The sequence below is a fragment of the Natator depressus genome, chromosome 15 (assembly GCF_965152275.1).
Source record: "Natator depressus isolate rNatDep1 chromosome 15, rNatDep2.hap1, whole genome shotgun sequence".
NCBI classification, from domain to species: domain Eukaryota; kingdom Metazoa; phylum Chordata; order Testudines; family Cheloniidae; genus Natator; species Natator depressus.
In genome coordinates this window covers 27,866,465-27,884,151 of record NC_134248.1, presented here as the reverse complement: position 1 = coordinate 27,884,151, position 17,687 = coordinate 27,866,465, and the positions used below count along the sequence as shown (strand labels likewise).

Genomic DNA, 17,687 nt, shown 5'->3' with positions numbered 1-17,687 from the left:
TTCCACCTCAGCGCAGCGCCTTGAGGCCTTTCCTTCATCTCGCTCCAGAGCGTGCCAGCTGTGACTAACTCCACGCCTGCGGACGGCTTGGGGAAGGAGCCGTAAAACATCTTTATTAGGCACTCTGCTGTCCAATATAATGTCATCTGAAGGAGGCCAGTGACTCTGTGCTTCTGGAACGGGCTCGTCTGCCTGACTTGCAGCTTCTTCTAATGAGGCACTCGGATGCAGGAGCTCGGCTGGCCCTCCCTGAACTCGGGAGATCTGAAAGGATTACTTGGAGCTGGCCCGTTTTGATGCACAGCTACCGGCTGGCGAATGCGGTGTAAGAGAAGAGCGTTCCAGTTTGTATGACATATTTGGCCTGCTGTTAAAAGGGTAACCTGCTTGTACCGACTGCAGGCCTGCCGACGGGTGGGGGGGAGGGGTGCAATTGCCCAGGGGCCTGGGCAATTTAAAAGGACCCAGGAGCCCCCTGCCGCTGCCATCGCCACCGGCAGTGCAGCAGGGCTAAGGCAGGCTTCCTGCCCACCCTCGCTGCACACCGCTCCTGGAAGCAGCTGGCACATCCCTGTGGCCCCGGGGAGGGGGTCTGTGCACGCTGCCTCCGCCCCAAGCGCCAACTCTGCAGCCCCCATTGGCCAGGAACTGTGGCCAGTAGGAGCTGTGGGGGCGGTGCCTGCAGGCAGCAGCATGCAGAGACCCCGTGGTCCCCCCGCCGTCCCCCTGCCTAGGAGCTGCTGCCAGAGGGGTGTGCCAATCGCTTTTGGGAGCTGCCTGAGGTAAGTGCCAACCCCCTGACCCCCTCCTGCACCCCAACCCCCTGCCCCAGCCTACAGCCTGCACCCCGTTCTGCACTCAAACTCCCTCCCAGGGCCTGTACCCCCTCCCGTACCCAAACTCCCTCCCAGAGCCTGCACCCTGCACCCCAAGCCCCTGCCCCAGCCTGGTGAAAGTGATTGAGGGTGGGGGAGAGCGAGTGATGGAGGGAGGGGGGATGGAGTGAGCAGAGGGCGGGGCCTCGGAAAAGGGGCAGGACAGGAGTGTGGTCTCAGGGAAGGGCTGGGGCAGAACAAGGGTCTTTGGGTTTGCACGATTAGACATTTGGCAGCCCTACCGGGCAAGCATGTAGAAGCCCTTGCCATGCTGGCAGCTTGCTGGGCACCACCCAGCGCAGGCAAAGCACCGCTCAAATGTCAGGCGGACGGTGGCCGCAGGGGCGCGGCTTGTGCGTGCATGGGGGCACGCTGACAGTTCTGCCCTGGGGCCTGGAATTGCTGTCACTGGGCCTGACCAACTGTTCAAACATGTAGCCAGGGTATTAGAAAGAATCCTGTATTATTTATATCAAACATGCCTGGGAGGTATATTTGATCAAAGTAAATCTAATTGCACAGTATTCAGTAAAACAGATTAGAAGTGGGTGATTCCGGGGGTTGGAAATGAAATATGGAGCATTTTGCCTCTGATGACTTGTTTCAACAGTGGTCAGTAATGACTGAACATAGTTGCCTTCTGTGACATTCTCCTCTGGAGTTATCTGGACCAATGATCGGCTAGGTCACTCCAATCCTTGACTCTGGGAGCCAGCCTTACCCTGCTCTGCTGTGAGAACCCCCACTCCTGGGCTGTTCACGCACAGCCTCTGGCATGTAAGCTGCTCCTTGGATTGTGCAACCGAATGACACTAGCCAATATCTCTGACACAACCCTAGGAACCTCCATCTTGCAGTGCCCAGTTATGCCCGCTGGATGCTGCAAGCTTGTATGAGTTCGTCAATTTAACAAAGAAATTGATATGTACCAGGCCTGTTATCCCAAGGGGAGCCTCTGACACACTTCAAACCAGACACGCTGCTTCAGGTAGAATAAACAAACAAACGTATTAACTGCAAAAGATAGATTTAAGTGATTATAAGTCAAAGCAGAACAAGTCAGATTTGGTCAAATGAAATAAAAGCAAAACGCTTTCTACGCTGATCTTAACACTTTCAGTGTCCTTACAAACTTAGATGCTTCTCACCACAGGCTGCCTGGTTGCTCTTCAGCCAGGCTCTCCCCTTTGATCAGCGCTTAAGTCGCTTGCTGTGGTGTCTGTAGATGTAGGTGGAAGAGAGAGAGAGAGAGCATGGAAAAATGTCTCTCCCTTTTATCATGTCCTTTCTTCCCTCTTGGCTTTGCCGCCCACCCCTTCAGAATCAGGTGAGCATTACCTCATCACAGTCCCATACTGACCAAAGGAAGGGGGGTGACTCACTCAAACAGATCCTTTTGCTGCTGCCTAGGCCAGCGTCCTTTGTTCCTGTGAGGCTGGGCTGGGTTTGTCTCATACCTGCCCTGATGAGGTGTGAACTGCCTCTCTGCTCTTGGAGAGTTTTTGCCTGCGCTTGCTTTAAGCCATGAGGTTACATTTTCAGCCTCATAACTATATACATGAAATTATAACCTATAACATCACTATAACAACAATGCTCAGTGCATCATGAGCCTTCCGAAGACACCCAACATGACAAACTTTGCATTGGATACCATACAATCATTTTACAAGATGAACATGGGGGTGCTGGGTGTTCCCCCAAGGTACAGAGCATCACTCCATCTGATGGCTGTTCATGGTCCTAAGACATCTAGCCTTACTCCCAAGTTACTAGGGACCCACATCATTAGACGTCCTTCATGACAGCTGGCAACACAAAGACCACACGTGGAGAATGAACCATTGTCTCTAGGGCAGTTGGAGTCAAGGCAGGAGAACATTGGCCAGCCAGCATGAGGAAGCTTGCATCAGACTTTAGTTCCAGGGCTGTCAGTCCCACCTCTTTTGCCCACATTGTTTCATTTCAAAAAACAAAGTTAGATGTATCTAAGGGCCATAAAGGGAATTCATGACTCATGCCATGCTACCAACCACAGCTGCTCAGAACCTCACAGCGACAATGAAGCTAGAACTTGGAACCTCCTGCTCGAAAAACAAAGGTCCCTGCCCCTGGAGCTAAAGAAGAAGCTCTCTTAGTAATATGCCATCTATGACACGCATGGCTGAGTAGTTCTGATTCTATCCAACAGACTCACTAGCCAGTTCATTACAATATTCTAATAAGATATGTGCTAGTTTTACATTCATTTTTCATTTCTGATAATGTTCTGTCTATGTATAACAGAACTATTATCCTAGGCGAGGTGATGAGAAGAATACATTTCCTAAAAGATTGCCTGCATTCATTTTTAAGTGCAATAAAAGATTTAATCTACAATTCCTTTTTTGCTAATGAGATTAGTGTAATTTATTTACTGATGTAATTAACTGGCATATTTTCCATAAAACTGAATACAGCTTTTGAAAAGTACTGATTTTACCAAGAATAACTAGGGTTAGTTTAATTTCAGAGAGAGATAAACGGAATGTGCCCTTCAGTCTGAAACAAGTTATCAGATAAAATGGCTTGCAATGCTCAAAAAAGAGAGGGAGGGGATCTTTACCTCCTTAGATGTGCATGGATAATTAGCGTAGGCTTTACTTATTAAGTAGTGTCAATATAGCTCCATATCAGCCCTATTCCACTGCCTTACCTTATAGGTCACCAGGTGCTTACTGCTGAGACAGTGATGCAGATGTGCGGGAGATTGGACTCTTGGGTTAAGCCTACACTGTGATAAAAAACCCACAGCACCATGCCTCAGAGCCCGGGCCAGTTGACTCAGGCTCGCAGGGGTCAGGCAGTGGGGCTGAAAATTGTAGTAGAGGACGTTCGACCATGGGCTGGAGCCCCAGCTCTGAGAGCCGGTGAGGGAGAAGGTCTCAGAGCCCGGGCTCCAGCCCAAGGCTCAACATCTACACTGCAATTTTATAGCACCCCCCATCCCCGTGCAAGCCCCACGAGCCCAAGTCAGCTAACCCAGGCGAGCTGGGACCATGCCACAGGTCTTTTATCGCAGTGTAAATGCACCATAACTTTCCGTGGTGGTTTTCTAGGGTACAAAAGGATGTTAAAATACAGTTGCATTATTTTCAGCTAAGGCTCCACAGCTTATCAAATTCTCCAGCCAAAGATTAACTGAACAACACATCCCAGCTACAAAGACTGTTGGAAACTAGAATAGACTCATGCAGTATGGTGGTACCATCGCGCTAGTCCTGTTGCAGGCTCCAAGCTATACTAGTTCCTTCCGACTATTCGTCCCACTCTCAGCAGCAGAGGGCAGAGTTCACATGCCAAGGAGAGGCAAACTCTGCCCTGTATCTAATACATGCTCCAGATAAATTAATCATGAGATGTTACAACATATGGCGAGGTCAGTGTATAGCATAAAGGCTCGTGTAGATTGTCGAAAGATCAGCTGGGTTATTTGCTTACTAAGCAGGCTAGAATTGATCGTATTGTCTGATATACTCAGGTAAAATTGAGACGGTCACAAAAAGAGTTCTGAAGAAGTTAACACTTTGGAATAATAATGATATTTAGCTCTTATCTAGTGCTTTTCAGCAGATCAGAATGTGCTTTACAAAGGCGATATCATGATCCCCATTTTTATAAATGGGGAAACTGAGGCACAAAGAGACCTGCCCCAGATCACCCAGCAGAACTAGAAATAGAACCCAGGTCTCTCAATTCCCAGTCTGGTATGCTAGTCACTAGGGCACACTGCCTCCCTAGCTATAATTGCCGCAATAACCTGAGGAATTTCCCTGTGGATTCCTGACCAGGATTTTGGAACAGGCTGGCAGAAATTTAGGAGTCAGCTCTCCCACGTGCATCACAGCAGCATTCGGGCAGATGGACCCCATAGCCCAAAGGGGGGTACTAGGTCAGATTCTGCTGCATTACTAGTGCTGTAGGGAACACTGTACCGGTCACCCTGCCATGTGGACAGACTCAGGGTTCTGAAACTCACGGCTGTGTCCCACGACTCTGTTGTTTTTACTCAGCTGTGTATTGCGGTAGCATCTCATGGCCCCATCTCAAGGGCTTCCTTGCTCCAAGTGCTGTCCAAATATATACGACGGGACAGTCCCTGTCCCAAAGAGCTTAACCAGTTTGCAACAATGATTAAAAAAAAAAAAAAAGAAACTCAACAATTATCGACTTACAGCAAATGTTCATAACCCAGCAAGCGGCCATGCTCCCAATCAGAGGCTGGCCAGAAACTGAGAAATAATCTCACATGAACGTCTGGCCAGTCTCTTTTGCAGTAATATTCCAGTCTTTATTTGGTTTGTCTTGTGTATACAATGGTTCAGACAGAGAATTTCTGCATAGAGAAACTAATCAGAATGGTAACAAGGGATATGCAGGTGTCTGTTTTCTTATGTATTTGAATCTGAATAGAGGAACATCTCTCTATTCTTGGAATAATGCAGATTGATTTCAAAGGCGATTCTCCACTCGCATGGGCTAGTTCTCACACACAAACCCTCATCACTCAAACAAAAAGCAAACAAACATGCAATTAAGGTTTTCAAGATTATAGGCTTGACATTCAGGGGGGAATGTTTATTTCCTCTCTCTTTTTAAGGACGAGCAGCTCCACAACCCTTTAAACATTTTAAGCTTCAAAGAAGAGACCTGGGTTTTGAAGCTCATGCTAATGTTAATATAATGGATTCAGGGCTCAGTTGAATGAGGATGAAATCCAGAGCAATTCCAATTAAGTCCATGGAACTGAATTTACACTGACGGGCCAGATTCTGATCTCAGTTCTGAGACCTTAATGGTGGAAGTACAGAGAGTGAAATTTAAATGTATTAAGAGGAAGAAACCAGTTACAGACTAAGAGCTAAACTTGGGCATCTAGCTCACAGAAAATAGTTTCACTGAGGTCAATCCTGTAGACCTGTTCCTGCTGTAGGCAATCCTGTAAACCTTTCTCCTGTGGTTACAGGCAGATCTCACTCTTGTTAAATTAGGACGGTCCATTTCTATGTTTCTATGCAGAGGCTGGACTATAATGTCCTCTCTCTAGCCTTTTCTTTATGGCTGTTCCTGCCAAAATGCACAGCGAATTCATCCGCTGTCCAAAGGATGAGTATTTCCTCACATTTCTTGGGACCGATGTAGTTTCCGTGAGATCTGCTAATTTAATGGGGCACTCAAGCTGTCAAAACACCACTGCTGTCACTCAGGACACAGAAGAATGCATACATTGAGCTTTCTGATACGCGCAGGGCAACACAATATTTCCTTCCTGTTATTTTGCACACCCCTTTGCAGGCTAACCCCTAGTCGATTTACATATTGGATAATCCAGTTGCTTTTATTTACATGGAGTAAATTTTATTTCTGACTTTAAAAATTGTTTTCTTCTTGGCTTCATTTAATCTTCACCTTTCATGCCTGAGATACCAATTTATCTGCTTGAGTTGACTTTTGATCCCATAAAGGGGTAAATATTTGAACTCTTAGAGCATTGTAAGTGCCAGTTATGTGGCCCATAGAAAAGGGCATCTTTAATTGAGACACTGGAAAGTCCAAATTTGGCTACGAACCAGAACAATGACATGAACAATTTGTTCAACATATTCAACCACTGGTGAGTCTAGGAGTGATAAATACTGTTTGTTTCCAGGTCAGGGAGCTTCAGCCATTGTATTTTGGATCTCAGGTTGTTATGGTTATTTGTTGTTTTCCCTTTCATTTTTCTGGAGAACTCAACCAAGTTCCTTTTCACCCACTCTCACAGTCAGTTTGTTCTTTGGCTCTTTATTTCACGAGGCTTTGTCAGAGCAGGAAAATTTTCCTAAATTTAAATCCAGAGGAGAGAAGAAAACAAAATTTAAACCTAAATCTGTGAGGAATTTTTACTAGGGCATTCATAAATCTACTCCAAGAAATTATAGTGTAGCACTCGCTTGTTGTGATTAAGAACAAGAGCTATGATCCTTCTCTACCAGTTATTTTCCAGGTTGCCAGAGAGAGGAATTTTTTCCCCTTCTCTTTTCCTAAAAGAATAAAATAGTCTGATCACTAAAAAATGCTGCAGTATATCAAATGAACTGATAGACTCAGCCCAGCTCTGAGTGCCCACATCATCAAAACCACCACAACGATTTGCCACGTGTCAATAATAAATAAAAATACGTAGCTCTTATATAGAGCTTTTCCTCAGTAGATCCTGACACACTTCACAAAGGAGGTCAGTATCATTCTCCCCATTTGATTGATAGGAAAACTAAGGCACAGAGCCATGACGTGACTAGCCCTTGGCAGAAACAGGAATGGAACCCAGGCCTCCTGAGTCCAGTGCTCTACCCCTAGGCCATAATACAGTCATCACCACAGAGAGTCCAAGAACTGGCTGGGCCTGAAGACTGAACTCCCCTAACGCCCCAGCAAGAGGATCTGTCCAGCTCAGGATGGAGGCATGTACATTGCTTCTGCCCCAAAGAGGATCTGGTCCGTATTGAAATGCAGGGCTTCAGTCTCCAGGACTGCCAGGCTGGTACCTGTCATTAGTAGTAAGTACACACACACAATGTACAGTAATACGGAACCTGAGTGCAAATGTGTTGCATGGAATCCATTTTTATTATTCCTTACGTACAGGTTTGAAAACCGTTTTAAAATCTCTACAATATACACAAGCATTATGCTTTGCACACATGCTTTCTTTTGGGAGGGTAATCGAAGGGTTAATTATTTTCCCATCCCATTCACATGGGCAAGGGAATGCAGGCATGTGCAGGATCGGACCTTTTCCTGCAGCCCACTGAAAGCAAGACACAATTGCTAAGGTTCTAAGCAACCCCCAGCCTGGACAGGTAAAGCTTCCTAGTGTAGGCAAAGCCAAAGATTTCCCAGTGTTGCTACCACGGGTGAAGCAGACCAAAGGCAGCAGCCATGGGAATGCTAGTGTAGATAAGGCTCTTGTGGCCACAGTAATGACCCTGCTGCAGAAATGCTGCCACGGCTGAAGCTGAGCCTGTGATAACAACAGTATAGACGAGGAATCGAGCCCAAAGCGTCATCATACACGGTCAGAATTGCCAATCCTGAACATACAAAAATCAAGAGTCGGACCCCAAGACCATGAGATTAGGTTAAAAATCTTGAGATTTAAAATGCCCATGTTGGGTTCTTTTTATTTGCTTTCTGGATCCTGAGCTTGTAGGGTCTTGGGGGTTATATTTTCAGGATTTCCTCCGCTGCCAGGAGGGCTAGAAACTTACTTTAAAAAATATGAAGCTGAGATTCTCACATACATGACTCCAGGAGCTGGGGCTTTAAGGGAAAACACGAGTCACTGCAAGACTTACTTGTGATACCATTGTAAGAGTTGGAAACCACTGCTAGAGCTCTAGCAGAATCATGCATTTCTCATGGAAAGTGCTAGTCAGTCTGTCCCCCACAGAACTCAAGCTCCTAGTATGTGCTGAAGTTATATATACAGCTGCCCTAGCTATATGCATAATGCCCTGCTTGGGAAGAAAAACAGCTGACTCGTCTTTAAGCTACTCAGTGCAGTAAGCAAGCCTTGAGGTGAGACTCGTGCAAAAATCCTCTGTTCACACACGAAGGGCAAGCAGAAAGGCCATTCTTGCAATATGCTGCTTCAAACTCGCTCACTGATGCACTGAACTAAGCTGGAGTCAGATGCCATTTACTTAGAAGTGACTGGCAACATTTAAAAATTGAAACATTGTTGCAACTGACATTCTAGGCAACACCTGTGCTTAATCTGGAGACAGCCGTGTAAGCGAGCAGTCTGACAGATGATAGGACTGGATTTTTGATCTCTGGCACTGTGGAGTCTTATTTCTTTGTTTAAATAAATATTAAATATTTTAATGGAAATCCAAAAAATATTTCAAATACACAGCACTATGAAAGAACAGCAGGTTGAAAAAAATCCCCAGTAGTTAATTCTGTATTCACACTCAATTAGGTTATGCTAGATAATGACACATACTGAGAATATCAAGGTTTAAACTGAGCATCAGCCAGAGGAATACTTGTGGAATTGGCATTCCAGGATAAACACACAGGGTGTCAAATGAAGTGAGCTAAAAATCATAGGCTAGTAATGAAATGCTACCAGAATCTGAGCTAGTGTAATCATTTAGTTTATATCTGGAGATGTGAGGGGGCTTTATCCCACTCCATTGTTAAGGTTTCCCCAGAAGATATAATGCTAGACTGATGCAAGATAAAAGCTAGGGGCTAAGCAAGGAAATGAAGTATTAATAAAAACTGCCTAGTAACTAGTTTCTATGTATGTCATTGCCCTCTACTGGATAGAATGACAAGTTACTCAACTGCGTGTCATAGGTAGAGCTGGGCCAGAAATGGTGTCTCCATCCCCCCAAAATATTTGAGATTTCAGGAATTTCTCCATCCTGAATCAGTTTCAAAAATCTCCATGAACTGAAAAGTCAGAAAAATTTTCAGTTCAGATCAAAATATTTTCTTTTTAACCAAAAAAACCACACCATAATTAGCTTACGTTTCACAACAAAAAGTTGTTTCAAACCAGAAAACCAATCTTTTTTTATTTTGAAAACATCAAAATGGGGCATTTCCGCAATTTGAAACCTTTTTTCAGACTTCAAAGAAACCACCCCTTTCCCCCGAGAAGCTTCCGTTTCGACAAATCGGCATTTTTCTTTATTATTTTGTCAAAAAATTCCCAATCCGCTCGAGTCATAGGCTAACCACTAAAGCAGCAGGTCCCAGGTTGTGAATCGCAAGCGCTTGGAGGTCTGAAGAAAAGACAAATAAAACAACCCATGGGAAATAAGGAGCAGCAAGCACAGCCACACAACGAGGAAGAGAAAGCAGAAGTTTCTCAAAGGGAAGGCCTTTGAGCCACTAACTTGACTGTGGTTTTTTTTCTCCTGCTGATAATAGCCCGCCTTAATTGATTAGTCTCATTAGAGTTGGTATGGCAACTCCCATTTTTTCATGTTCTCTGTATATCTATATATATCTTCCTACTGTATTTTCCACTGCATGCATCTGATGAAGTGGGCTTTAGCCCATGAAAGTTTATGCTCAAATAAATTTGTGAGTCTCTAAGGTGCCAAAAGTCCTCCTCGTTCTTTTTACTGATACCGACTAACTTAACACTGATACCGACTAACTTTTTGCTGATACCGACTAACTTGACTGGCACTCCCTTAGGAGAGGAAAGGGGCTGGGGGGCTAGGAATGAGGCATCTGGACAGTGGAGCAGGACACCAAGCATCTGGGGAGCATGTGCTGGGAAGAGGAGAAGAAAGGGACCAAGTGACAGAGAAGCACAGGCAGGGTTGTGGAGAAAGAGAGAGAGGGAAACAGGTGGATGGTGGAGATGGAATGGAGAACAAAAGCCTCAAGGATGCTGTGATTGAGAGTGGGAGGGGGTGGCTGGGCTCCAGCATCAGAGATGGGAGGAGAAGTGTCCACTGGCCACAGTCTTTCATCGAGTGGAGCATAGCTCCTCTGAGACAGCGTGAGAATGGCTAAGTTAAAGAAAATTCTCCCTCAGCTCCAGTGGCAGGAGGCTGTGCTTTCAGAGCAGGGTGTTCGCGCCCCACTCTTGCTATGCCATTACAAGTGGCCATCCTGAGCAGAAGAGGGATGGGGGTGGAGTCCTGGATGGTCAATGATTAGTTGCACCATATTAAAATCAATTGAAGTGTTTTATTTCAGTTTCCGTCTGTTATTAAGTGGAGCACAGAAAAGTGTCTGGGCAGATTATCAGTTGGTTGATTTACTGATAACTCAGCAGCAAGTAACAAGTTAAAGAGATGGGCAGTGGCTCCCACTCTATGGATTTAAACAGTTTCCTCACAAAGTGAATAGTCTTGTTTGTAGAAGCTGATCCTGATGTGTTAGCCCTTAAAGAAACACAGCTATGTAATTTGCTTGGCTTTAAAAAAATAGATCTCAGGAATTTTCCAGGTTAAATGACATGCAAACACACATTCATGATTTTGGATAAGGAATGGAGTCAGGGATACTTACTATTTGAAGTTCATTGCAAACCAAGTGTAAATGCAACACAGATATCAAAAAAATCTAGCTGAACTTTTGCCTTTGCAGTTAAAATGAACAACACAGAGAGCTATGAATTATACTTCTAGGCCGTTAGCAGAGATTTGTGTGTTTTGCTAATGTTGCAGTGGCCGATTCTCTCAGCCTTTAATGCAATGATGGGATAACTTATTGTGGCTGAGTTTGATTGGACAGAATGCAAATGGACTGAAATTAGCAAGCAGTTTCACAAATAACATTTTGTGCATGTAACTGCTCCTCAAAGAAACGAAACATAAAAGTAACAGATAGTTTGCAATTGGCCTAGAGATGCAGGCCAGAGATATTGCTAGTTCCGCAGCATTGCTGGATTTTCTTAGCAGCTTCTCTGCTGCATATTAGGCTTGGAGGACATCCACCAACTCGTCTCCCCCAAAATTAGTCTGCTTCATTCATTCATAACATTTGACACTAATCCCTTTCTTAGATGCATGGGGCCTGGTGGAGCTAATCTCAGAGACCGACAGTGCCCCTGGAATTATTTTGTTTGGAAATTCAATCAAGTTCATAGCCAGTGTTTCATACCATACAAGTATGTCAAGAGAAAGGATTAGCATGGGTAATCACAGCCCTAATTATAGAATTTAAATTGCAAGGTGACGTCTGGGCTCATTATACTCATCATAAACAGCCCTCCCATCATCACTCACCAAGGGGCCAGTGTACAAATAGAACAAGAGACTAACAGCTGGTTATTAAAGGGAGAGCTGTGTGGCAAACAGCTTCGATCCCCTACACCTTTAGGGAAAGTTGGCTTGAGGCAGAAGAGTTCACCTGGCCTATAAATCACATCATCAATCAGACACAGTTGCTGGAGATCTAGATAAAATCTATGGGCCAGATCCTCAGCTGGTATAAATCAGTGCATGTCTATTGAAATCAATGGAGAGTTGCCAGTTTACATCAATCAAGGATTTGGCCCTATTTCTCCATTCCTCTAAGGGAAATGAATGTTCTGGCAGAAAGGACCTGTTCTGAAGAAATTTGGCTATAAGGCGCTGTTTTCGGGGAAGGGTTAATATATATATATACAAAGTGGAATCCTTGGTCTGAGTATCTCTCCCATTAGTGAAAATGGATTGCATGGGCTAGTCTAATACCTGGGGAAAACAGCTTCCTGGCCTCCTTGTTCCCCCTTAACATCTACTTTTAGATCAGCGTTACCATGGTCAGAGTGTGTTAAGTACCTGCTTTGGGTAAAGGATGGGATAGTACAGCTAATCATCATTAAAAAGAATGAGGAGAGACTAAAGTCTTTAAGGTGCCACAAGTACTCCTCGTTCTTTTTGCTAACACGGCTACCACTCTGAAACTAATCATCACTGTTGGACAGTATCCGTTGTACTGGGGATTGCTAAATTGCAAGAAGAACACTGAGCTGATTACATGGTGTGACAGGTAAATAGATCTGAGACCCAAAGGGCATCCCCAGCTTCTGTATAACTCCCCTGTCCATACCACCCAAATACTGCTGCACATCTTGATCTTGCAAAGGAAACTTTATTTGCTTCCATGTTCTCTCTCGCCGCCTTCCTCACCCCACCGCTGTGTTTAACCACATCAGGTCCCTCTGAAATGAAATGGTCTGTTAGTGGAAATCAAGGGGGAGCAATTCTTGGCCCTGTCACTTTTCACTAAGTCTGGGGATGATTTGCCATCGCTCCAAACATGTGTAGACAAGCCGTTAGTGTGTGTCATACATGCGCACGCACACACACACACACACACAGAGCAAAGAATTTTTATAATCTTTTTGAATCTTATAAAAAGCATACTATAAATATAAGCTCTTTAAATTGTGACCTATAGCCTGTACCGTGTGTTTAATATGAATCTGCTGGGTGTATGTCATCACTCAAAAGACTCTTCTAGCTTGTTAACCGAGAAAACATTTGGAAAAATTATTACTTCTTCCAGGAACAGCCTGACGTGACCTGATTTCCAGAACTGCATTGAGATCACATCTGCATATGCTCAATTGTTTATTTAACCAACTTGCTAATTATTTCCTGCCCCTCACACACACAGTTCTGTTGTCAGATGCACACTCAGCTCAGGTGGTTAAATCACAGGTTTGTTGGATTTCGGTTTTACATTTTACAGCACTATTATTTAATTTGCTTGTAATTCTAGCCTGTGGCCCAAGCTATGCTGCCTTCATGGAGACAGGCCATAGGGTTTGGAGCAAATTCAAATCTTGCCAGAGGGGAAGATGGAATTCTTGGTTACACCCGGAGAGAGCAGGTCACTCTCCTGTGATGTGAGAAGAGAAGGATTTAAAGAGACCCTCAGACAGAGGTGACAGTTCTCGAGGTGCCTGTGAGAGTCACCTTGTTACCTCCTGCCTCCAGCATGAGGGAGTCTTGTTTGGGCCCAGCTGGTCATCAGCTGTCTTACACCACCAGCCTTTCAGCCACTCAAGCACTGTCCTGTGAGCAATGCCAGCCCTGTCTTCACGTTCCAGGCTAACAACCCAGCCCCCCGAGTCCCTTTGACTCATTTCCCTGGGATATCCAGCCCCTGACACTCCCAGAAATTCCAGATCCTCTGCACACAAAGGTGCACTGCTCCCAAGTTTACCAGTTTAACCTTAAATCACCACTCCTGTAAGCCACACGGCACTTGTGACACTTATAACAAGGTTTATTTAAGAAAGAATAAAGATGCAACTAGAACCAAGGGTGGCAGAAGCAAATGGTTACAATACAGAACAAAATCACAAAGCGTGAACCTGAGTCGACACTTATCAATAGTTACTTTTCCACCTAATAAAGTAGATTTCCCCCAGCCCCAACCCAAAGTTCAGTCTGTTGCAGAGCCGGCTGGTTTCCTCAAGAACCACCGCTCCACAAGGGGTTTCCTCAGTGATGGGCTACAAAGTGCTTCTCCCTCCTCTGCATTATACTGAAAACAGCTTTTTGTTTCTACTCACAGCCAGGGTGAACCCCTGTCTTCTTGTAAAGTTTCTTTTCTGCCTTTAAGTAGTTTCAATTGTTTGTCATGGCTGCTGATGGTTTCCTATTCAAAGTCTGGAAAGCGTGCAAGGCTAAACAACTGAGTCAAAGAGGACAGGGTCAGAATTCCCCATTGCCCAAATGGGCCATTATGAGACACATTATCTCCTGGTGGCTAATTCCTACATAAAGTCCACAAAGTGTATTTTCACTATAAACACATCATTAGCTATACATACATCTCGCTATGATTATGAATCTTGACAAGTTATGAGCTTTCTGTAGATCAATACCCTGCAAGACATGCATTTTGCGTAGTGAGTTTGTCAGTTCTGAGGTGAGAGAGACATGTTTGCAAAGAATTGGGGACCCTTTGCCAAGGGGACTCTGCCACAGTGTTTCCTTTCATCAGAAGGCAACAATCCTGGTTAACTTACTTATTTAATGGTTTTTACACGAGAATGGTAAGCATTTTAATTTTTCCCTGGGTGGGAAACTGGCCATGCTGCAGCTGCAGGGTCACAGTCACATGTTGGGGAGGTATTTTAAAGGTGTGCTATAACATTTGGGTAGAACTGAGCATAATTCCGAACGCAGTGAGCAAGTTCCCCCCCCCTCCCCTTTTTGCAGCATGTCTGCAAGCAAAGTGCCTGTTTCTTTAATGCATTCAAAGGAACTGGGAGAGACATCTTCACGAATCCCATTCACAGTACAGCTTGCCATTTGATACTCCAAAAGTGCCGCTCCAGCTGTACTGATCTGTGAGTGGTCATGTAAGTCACATGTACTGTTTCTGTTCTGGGATTGGGATTGGCCTGACCTTTATGAGATTTCTGGATGTCGGGGAACCACAGGTCTCGCACCCTGGTCCACAGGGCTTTTGAGAGCTGAGCAGTCGTAACCTGCCACCCAGTGACCTGCTAACAGCTGCTAGAATAGCAGCTGAACTGCGACAGAGGACTCCGGTTGTGGTGTCTGATTGCTGGAACCCTGGGAGCCCTGACTGGTCCCCAGCCTCTATTTAACCCAAGCACGAGAACAGGAAGATGTTCGTGCAACTGGGCTCCCCTGGTGTAGGCTGCTTCCTTGTGATACCTGCTCCTACTGCTGCTCTCCTGGTAACCCTGTCTGCCTCCTGACACCTGACTCCTGGTTTGCCCTCTGGCCTGTCTTGGATTTGGACCTCCTTGTATTGGACCCTGCCTGACTCCTGCTCTACCACTAGGTCAGACAGCCCGTGTCCCGGTCATGACACAGCTCATGAAAAGGACATTTAACAGTCCAAGAAAGCATGCTCTCCATGAGTCTTCAAGCCTAGAGGGGCACTGCTCCCTCTAGCACAGAGCTCTCCGTACTGTGCGAGCTGCGCTCATTTCAGCCTGGTACATCCCAAACAAGCCTGATATTGCAATTTGTGATGACTTCTTGTGCAGGCCGTTACCCCACTGAGTGCTGATCTCCTGCATCCCCCTGCTACAGGATACTCGTCTAGAGCAGAGCACTAAGAGAATGAAAAGAGTGGAGGGAGAAGATTTCCACAGACCAAGTGACTGGTCACGGCCATGACTGTGGTGCCCATTGTCCCACTCCGACATGATCCCATCTGATCAGTTATAGCGGAGTACACAGTTGCTATTAGTAGGAGTTTTGCAGTGTACAGGATACATTTAAATGGTCTAGTTCTTATCTTAGAATGGTTTTGTACTAGTTTAACCCCAGTTCACTGCAGTTGTTCTCAATTTGCACCCAGAGATCAGAAATCATGTCCAGTGCCCCCTCCTGAAACAAGCAACAGGCACGTCATCTAACCAGGTGTGATCTCTCCATGGTGCTGAAAAATCCGAGCCAATTTTAATCCCTCCCTATGTGCTGATGGTTCACCCAGCTGTAGAGATAGTCTGATGGCTACATCTACTGAAGCCATCATGGTGGACTGTGCTTCTTCCAGAATCCATCAATGCCTGGGTAGAAGACAGACTCCAGGGACCACCCAAGGAAAAATGAGTGTGTCATTTCCTATGCCATGTGCTCGAAGGAAAAATATTCAATCCCATCTCTTCCCAGTAATATATGCTGGGCAAATCACAAGTCACAGAGGGAGCCTTCATGCCAAAAATGATAAGGCATCAGCAATGGGGGGAAATGGATCCTATTTTCAGTGTAGTTCTAATGGAAGCTGTGTAACAAATCTACTCACCCCAGCACTGGAAGGGACAGAAATAAGCCAGACGGGATAAGTACACGTTTGTCAGCCTCCAAGACGTGACCTATCCCAGTAATGTATTTCAGTCTAACTGAATTCAGGTCCCCTTTTTGGCATGCAATGTTTTCTAGAGCTCCTTCAAAAATTCATTACAATGATGATTAGTAGCCCCCAAAATTTATCTGAACCCAAACACTGTCCTAACCAGGGGCTTTGGCCATCTGGAAGATGCAACAATCTGACCTAGCCACATCTTCAGCACAATTAGCAGAGCATGGCCATGTTCCACAAACCTGTGTTTGAGGCCAGCTGCACTTGCCAGTACTTCTCAATCTACCTAAAATAATGGTGATTACTTCTAAATGATCTAGACTAGATCACCCTGTTTAAATTATAGAGGATAGTGAACTCATCTTCTGGGACAGTTTGGCTGTGCCTTGCAAATTACTACATTAATTTTCTTCATAAACACTAACCAATTTACATATATGTTCACAGGTTTTGGTTTTAATTGCTGCAGAAGAAAGTATCAATAGCTATTAAAATGGCATTCTGGAAACCCAGCACAAGTGAAGCCAATAGAAAGACACATATGCTATGGGAAATATGTAAGTAGAAGGCTAAAAAGGGAATTTTAAGAGCAAGTCGCCAAAGTTAAAAACAGCCAACAAGAAATCATTTAAGACTATCAGCAGCAGGAACCCTGCAAAAGGAATTCACGACTCTGTCAACCCCAAATTTGATCTTTGTGTGTGTTTTAGAACTTGACAATACCGCAGCCAGCAATTCTGCATGTTTAGCCATTGCCAGCTAAAAACCAAACACTGCATAGCTAAAAAAAAGTTAGGCCTTTGTAAGGCCGGGGAAACAGCTGCATACTTGCAGTTTTCCAATTAAAACAAAACAAAAAAGCATGAAAAATACAAAAACAACAACCTTGATTTTAAGTGCCCTGAACATATTATTGTTATAACTAAAAATTTTAAGTGTTTTAAAATAAGTTATTAAATTTAAAAAGATTGGTAACCCATTAAAGGTTACTATGCTAACCCACTAGAAGTCACTATAGGTTAGGTGCTTTGTTAAAGTTAGCTATAAAAAATTAGATAAAAGTAAATACCTCAAAGAAGTCCGAGGTTCTTCAGGCAAAAAGCTGGCACCTAAACTCACCATCAGCTGGCCAAAAAGAGGGCTCCTGAAAGCCCAGCTGGTAATCACTCAAAACCATCTCAAACTGTGGATAAAATGTCCTAAACCTATTGTGTATGTACTTAAAATCTAATAGATAGTTTTAAATAAAAGCACATAAGAACAGCCATACCGGGTAGAACAAAGGTTCATCTAGCCCAGTAGCCTGTCTTCCCACAGTAGCCAATGCCAGGTGCCCCAGAGGGAATGAACAGAACAGGGAATCATCAAGTGATCCATCCCCTGTCGCCCATTCCCAGCTGCCGGCAAACAGAGGCTAAGGACACCATCCTTGCCCATCCTGGCTAATAGCCATTGATGGACCTACCCTCC

The 17,687-nt window shown here is 44.8% G+C and overlaps 1 protein-coding gene across 1 annotated transcript in view; it reads right to left on the bottom strand.

Moving 5' to 3' along the window:
- The window catches only part of RPH3A (rabphilin 3A), a 168,273-nt gene that overhangs the window by 123,898 nt on the left and 26,688 nt on the right, over nt 1-17,687 (bottom strand). The window lies entirely within an intron of this gene.